Consider the following 7,627-nt stretch of genomic DNA (forward strand, 5'->3'; position numbering starts at 1 on the left):
CTAGGAACATTTCATCTATTTCCCTATAATGCTCTTTAAGCATCATGAATTACAACATCATGTACCATTTTTTCCACTTAAAATAATTTCTCTGGTTTATCGGAAACCAAGTATAAGTGACTGCAAAAGTTTTTTTGCTTTATTTTTACAGTCACTTTCTTAAGGTTATGGACATTTGATAATGTCACACTTGATTGGCTTGGCTTCCTGGCAATTCCCGTTCTAGTTATGCATGCCCTCCTATTATCACATTTCATTTGTTTTGAAACTCAATTTCTTCCAGCTCTGGTAACATAACACCCATCTTGAAAGGTGCAGGGAACTATTACGATAACGATCTGTTTTGTTCTTAGCAGTGGAATTCAACTATGGCACTACATGAACTCGTGATGAGCTTAAAAACATAGGCTGGGCGTGGTGGCCTGTAGTCCCAGCTACTCAGGAGGCTCAGGTGGGAGGATCTTTTTTTTGAGCCCAGGAGTTCAAAGCTGCAGTGAGCTATGATAGTGCCGTTGCACTCCAGCCTGGGCGACAGAGTGAGAACCTGTCTCAAAACAAAAAACAAAAACATAAAAGATACGGATACCTGAACAGCACCCCCAGAGATGCTGAATTCTTATGAGGTGGAGACCTGGCATGACATGTATTCTTTTAAGTTCCAGACATCTTAATCTGCCACCAGAGAACTGCTTATAGGCTTTTAAATGCCAAAGTTGTATAAACAATAGATTTAATTAACATTTTAGGTCCTGTGATACAAAGAAACTTCGAGATTCTTGTTTATTTTCCTTTAAAAACAAATTGCAAGAGTCGCTGTCAGATATTGCGTAATACAAAAGCTATGTTTGTAAAGTTAGGATTGCTAGAACAGCAGTAAAGGTGGTTTTGTTTTGTTTTTAGAAACAGGGTGTTGCCCTTTTGCCCAGGCTGGGGAGCAGTAGTGCAATCCGCTCACTGCAGCCTTGAAATCCTGGGCTCAAGCCATCCTGCTGCAGCCTCCTGACTGGCTGGGACTACAGCCACTAATTAAAAATTAGTCACTACAGCTAATTAAAAATTTTTTAGAGACGGGGGTCTTGCTATGTTCCCCAGGCTGGTCTCAAACTCCTGACCTCAAGTGATCCTTCCACCTCAGCCTCCCAAAGTACTGGGATTATGGGCGTGAGCCACTATGCCCAGCTCTGTAAAGGTTTTTAACTTGTAAATAAATGTGAGCTGCCAGTGCAAAAATAGCCAATTTGAGAAATTTTATGGGCTTCACTTTTAATTACTATTTTGCTGACAATCCAGAGTCAGTACCCACTAAGAAATTTATTTTGTCCATCATATATTTCTCAAAGCATAAGGTGGTTTGCAACTATAATATGGTTTCAAAGATGCTTGTCACTGTGTGCTGGGTCTTAGTTTTATGTCAGCTCTATCCTCAGACATGAGATAGATACTTACATGATGCAGGGGAGACAGGTTTAGAGAGGTTAAATTTGCTCAAGTTTACACAGCTGTAAGAAACAGAAAAAGGAGTAGGCTCTAGATGTCTGATCTTACGGCCCGGGTTCTTAGCCGGTGTAACCTACCATTGTACTCTGGTCCAAGTCAAATACTGTCTCTTCATGAAGAATAAGTACGGTAATTTTGTAATGCCTTTGATTACACTTTAAGGGCAGTCCTGATACTTCTTTGTGAAAAGTCTTCAAGACTTTTGGTCTTAAATTTTTGAAGACTTTCCCCCTTTATCTCCCAAAGAAGTGTGAGAAGAAATAAACTGCTGCCCATTAACAATTTCAACACCTGAACAAAATCAACATGAACATATCTAAACAAATCTATTGATGTGTAACAAGAAGGCTATATAATTTATGGAAATGGCTTTTGTGACCTTCAAGGCTGGAGAATAAAGTGTGACCTCAGTCTTGTCTATATGGTCCTTTAAGATTTAATGATTACTTAATCCAAGTGGTTGATTTTTTTTTTATAATCGACTTTATTTCAACTCCTGATACCATTTATAGTTCTGCAAAGAACATGAGATAAGTAATACAAGCACTTAACAATCCTGAGGAAAATAATAGTTTTTTATGGAAGGAGAAGTTATTGATGAAAGTTCTAAAGTGCAGAGGGTTGAAATTGCAAGCAATTAGAATTCCTAATTTTAGTACATTCTTTGTTTCAAGAAGTAGAGGTTTGTTAAGAATTACAGTTGTAGGGGGCAAACTTGATTTCTTTGTATGCTATTTCAGTCCAAAGTGTGTATCCTTAATTGTATATAATATGTAGGTAAATACGTGAGGACGCGTATCAGGCTACCTTGAATTAAACTCAGGGAAATGTTTCATTTAAAAGATCCAACTTATGTACAAACATTTGAGTATCAATACGGTTTTTTTTTTTTTTTTTTTTTTTGCAAAGTATTCCTTTGAGTGCTTTTCTGTACTTTGGCATCAAGCAAATTTTATGAAATTATTGAGGCAAAATTCAAATTTCCATTTAAAAGTTCAATGATCATGTTTAATATATAAAATAAATGAATTCTCATCTCTCCATCGGAAAAATGCTCTTGCAGTTTGGGATCCCCATGGAATCCATCACCTGGATGGATTCCATCACCTGTATGTATGTTTTAAGAAATTATGGAGATTGTACATTCTGCAATGAGGAAATGTCTTTAATCTTAATTTTTATCTTAATTTTGAGAAAAGTGGTTCCTTTTTAAGATGGCGTAGAATGGGAATTTCAGGGAGATGAGTATACTGGAATATAAACTTAAAGTTTCTGAACATAGACTTTAAAGTGTTAGAAATTTGTGTTCATCATTGTAATGTTTGTATTGCAAGGTGGTATGAGAGGAGAAAGCCACCATTCGGTATTTAACAAGCCTTTGAGGAAGAAAATAATGCAAATGTTTCCAACAAATAATTAGACTACTAATACTTAAATACGTAAACAGTTCTTTCCCTCCAGTACTCTAGTACTTTTGATTTCTAGCTCCAAAAAATTACATTGTATGGTGGCTTACGCCTTAATCTTAGCACTCTGGGAGGCCGAGGCGGGAGGATCGCTTGAGCTCAGGAGTTTGAGACCAGCCTGAGCAATAGCCAGACTCCGTCTCTACTAAAAATAGAACAAATTAGCTGGGTGTGGTGGCGTGTGCGTGTGTGTGTGTGTGTGTGTGTGTGTGTGTGTGTAGTCCCAGCTACTCGAGGGCGGAGTGGGGGTGCTGAGGCACGAGGATCGCTCGAGCCCAGGAGTTTGAGGTTGCTGTGAGCTAGGCTGATGGCACGGTACTCTAGCCTGGGCAACAGAGTGAGACTCTGTCTCATAAAACAAAAAACAAACAAACATTGTGGATGCCAGTAGAAAATGAGGCTTTACGTTTGCCTAATGCGTTTCGCATACTACAGTAGTGTGGTAATGAGATGGGCTGTAGTGGCTGCAGAATAGTGTTTCCTTTCCCCTTTGATTTTATTTTTTTCCTTATGAAGTTTCCCCCAGCTGTAACACATTTTGTTTTTCCATATTTATTTTAGATCTTTGTTCTTTTTTCAAGGAGTAAACCATCAAAGATGATTGAAACCCTCCTATGTACCCTTCTTTGATCACATTTCCTTTTGTCAAACCGCTAGCCTGAAATGGACATCATTCTTGTTCATGTTTGATGTATGCCATGTAAGAATCAGTCTATAGTGTGTTTTGCATGTTTTAAAATGCTACATATGTGTATCCCTTACACAGAATATTATTTGTCTCACTCGACCCTCACCTAAAGTTTTTTATACCCCCAAACTGCTAAGTAATTCCGTTGGGGTGTCTCATGTGTTCCATGAACTAATACACTGTTTTCTCCTATGTGTACTAGCTTAGACCCACTGTAATGTTTTCTGTTGCTGGCAACGCTAGAATTGAAATTATGACACTAGTACCTAGCAAAGTTTTTGCCACTGCGGCTGAAGCCTATTGACAGTTCAGCCATTGCTGTCACTGCCTGGTGTCAACAGAGGGTCTATTGAGAACACTTCTGGCACAGATGTAGTGTGATACCGCACTGAACATCTCAGCTCTTAGTCCTGAGTCTCACGGTGGTGGTTTGTTCTAGGATTTAGATATGAAGGCTGGCCAGAGGACAATTGGCTAGCCTGACGAATGTTGCCCTAAACGCTACCTGCTATGTGTAACTATGTATATGTACATATGCACACATAATTTTAGAAGTAAATTGAGTCTAACGGAAGAGAAAGGTGCAGAGGTACGTAAATGTGAGATCTTCAGGTTACTGCACATCCTTGCTCTGTGTGTGTTTATGCACGTGCTGCAGGCCGTGTGCGTCGGTGTGGAGGTGTTTTTTCTTGCATGTTTTGAAAATGGAGAAATGACAAAAAATCCGCAATTTCTATTTTTGAAAATTCACGATTTGGAGCACAGGTCTTGCATTACCACATGGCAACAATTTTCTGGAGCCTAGTAGCAGTTTTACTCTGTTTTACTTATTCATTACCTGCATGATCCTTGTATTCATCTGAATTTTTTTTTTTTTTTTTTTTTGAGACAGTCTTGCTCTATCAGCCAGGCTAGAGTGCAGTGGTGGATCATAGCTCACAGCAACCTCAAACTCCTGGGTTAAGCAATCCTCCTGCCTCAGCCTCCCGAGTAGCTGGGACTACAGGTGTGCACCACCATGCCTAGCTAATTTAAAAAATTTTTTTGTAGAGACAGGGTCTCACTATGTTGCCCAAGCTGGTCTTCAACTCCTGGCTTCAAACCCAAAATGTTAGGGTTACAGGCGTGAGCCACCACTCCTGGCCCATCTGAATTTTTGACCCCTGGTATTCATCACATATTAATAAATGGTACTTTCCCTGTGCTGGGTATGGTAGTAAGATTATACCGGATTGGAATATTGGAATGTAGGGGAATCCTGTTGTCAGGAGGCAAAAAATACTTAGACACTTGTACCTAGTCAACAGATAGTTGGGCCCAGAATGTCCAAAACATGGTAAATTGTGATGGGCATAAAATTTGAAGAGTGATAAAAACTGCTTTTATAGAGTTCCTGTTGTATGTCAGGTACTTTATATATACTGTCTCATTCTCAGAAAAACCTTTCAAACTTAACACAGATTGAGAAGAACTTGGAGAAAATTGACTTGTCCAGCCTTACCTTGGAGGAGCTAAGTCTTGGTCCCAAGCCTGGGCCCTTCACCGTACCATACTGCCTTTGACACAAAAAAAAGGAGAAATAACATGGTGAAGTCGACTTAATGGTGTTCAGTTGAATAGCAGTGAGAGTTTACTTTGGTCTCAGTCACTCTAAGTACTGAGAATATGAAAAAATTATTTCTGGTTTTGAATAAGGACTAATGTGCCTAGAGCTTATTATAAGAGGTCTGTCTGGACAGTATCCAGCCATTGTTAATATAACGGGACATCCATGTAACCTGGCAACCGAAGAGAGTGGACTGGATGCGCATGCGTGAGCGATGACAACGTCGCCACCAGTCGGTGGGGTGCTAGACGCCATCGTGTGAGCCCGTGTACTGTGCTCACATTCAAAATGACCGCGCGAATAGAGCAATGAATCTGCATCCCATTTTGAGTTAAGCTTGAACATTCTTCTGTGGAAACTGTTCGGATGATTCAGAAGGCTTTCAGGGACGAGGCAACGAGTGCAGAGCAAATAATGAATGTGGCACCAACGCTTCAAAGGTGGTCGAGAATCTGCTTAAAGTGATCCATGTTCTGGAAGGCCTGCGACAAGCAGAACACCTGAGAATGCTGAACGTGTGCGGTTAGGTTAAGAGACACAGAACTGTGTGAGGTCCCAAGGTGCCTGCTTTGAAGGAGACTGAGGCGTCATTGCCCTGTGTACAATGTTTCTTGTATCTTTTTCAATAAACGTCTCTATTTTGCATATTACCTGGCTGGATGCTTTCCCGACAGACCTCGTATAATGCCCTGCACTAGTGGCTAGAAGTTGGGGTGTGGCTGCAACATGGCTTTAGAATTTAAGGTGTTTTGAAGTTCAGTCTCTCTTTACATAAAAGGCTGTTTTGTAACTTATTGACGTAACTTGACAGCTGGTCTGTCAATAAGTTAACCCAGATCACTGGCTTTATCAATGGTATTTAGCATTATAGTTGCAAATATTATACATGAGTGAGTACCTTGGGAAGGAAGCATATCAAAGTGGTGTGAGTCTGAAGGCAGGAATGAAACTGTAGGTTATCACTCTGGCTCCGTCATTTTACTAGTTGTGACCTTGTGCAGTCTATTTCTCTGTGCCCCAGCTTCCTCCTTTGTAAATAGGGTAAAACTATGCCTAGTCATTGGATGTGGATTAAAGATCTACAGCTTTTAGAGCAGAGTTTGGCACCAAGCAGTTGCCTAACAAATGTTAGCAATTATTGTGTATGCACAAATGAAGTGGAAAATTGGGCAGTTGTCTGATTATTTGGGTTAAAATTAATAGATATCCAGACAATGGGTATTTGGCTTGGAATTCTCGTCATTAACCAGGTCTGCAGCCGAAGGCATTATGTGTGTTACGAAACAGCCTTTTATGGAACACCTGTGGAGAGGCAGCAGGACAAACAGCATGGGTATTGGAGGATAGACAGACTTGGATTTGGATCTCAACTCTGCCCTTGACATGAGCCCTTGAACAAATTATGGAACCTCTTCAAAATGCAGCTTCCTATCAGTGACGCTGTCTGGTGTTTGCACTCCTCCTTTGTAACTTTGTAAGGTTGTGGTGAAGACTGCAAGAGATATTTTAAAAATTACATTTTTACTCTGTCCTTTAATCATATTGAACAGGACGTTGCAATAATTTAAAAATTTTAATAGCAGCTTAATGGTAATGGATGATCTTGAGTTAGAAAATGTAAAAATACTTTAAAGGTGGAGGCATTCTTGCAGGTGAGCAATCTGTGGGTGTTAAGAATGATTGGATTCTTTTTTGAATTTTGGATTCTTTTTTTCCGAATATCAAGATAACACTAGCATATTATAGAAGTTTGGGAATGATAGAAAAGTATATGGTAGAATAAAATTCCAATATTCCACTCCCCAGAGATACTTACTATTAATAACTGCCTTTTTAATGCCTAAGTGCATATCAGATATATATTCATATTATATTTAATGTAAATATGAGTAGTATGAAAATGAATATAGTTGTATTTGTAAGTCAATGAACAGAATTATATTAAGTGAATTCACTTTTTACTGGAAACAATTCTGAAATTGTTGTAAGAAAAGATGCAAAAATTGTACAAAAGACACCCATATGCCCTTTAGGCAGCTTCACCGATCATTAACATTCTACCTCATTGCTTCATCATTTGTGCTCTCTCTGTTTCTCCCTCCCTCCCTCCACACACAAATACATACAAGTTTTATATGCATACATGCATATTCACATATACATATATACACATGCATGCATTCATAATGTATATATACATGTACACAAACGTGAACACATCCACACGTGTGTATATACCTATACATGGACCCACATTTTGTTTTCTCAAAGCTATTCAGGAATAAGTCGCATATGTCATCCCTAACTTCTTCAGTAGGTATTTCCTAAGATAAGGCTGTTCCCTTATATAACCACAGTACAGTTGTCAAC

This window comes from Propithecus coquereli, unplaced genomic scaffold (genome assembly GCF_000956105.1).
Source record: "Propithecus coquereli isolate 6110/MARCELLA unplaced genomic scaffold, Pcoq_1.0 Scaffold283, whole genome shotgun sequence".
NCBI lineage: Eukaryota > Metazoa > Chordata > Mammalia > Primates > Indriidae > Propithecus > Propithecus coquereli.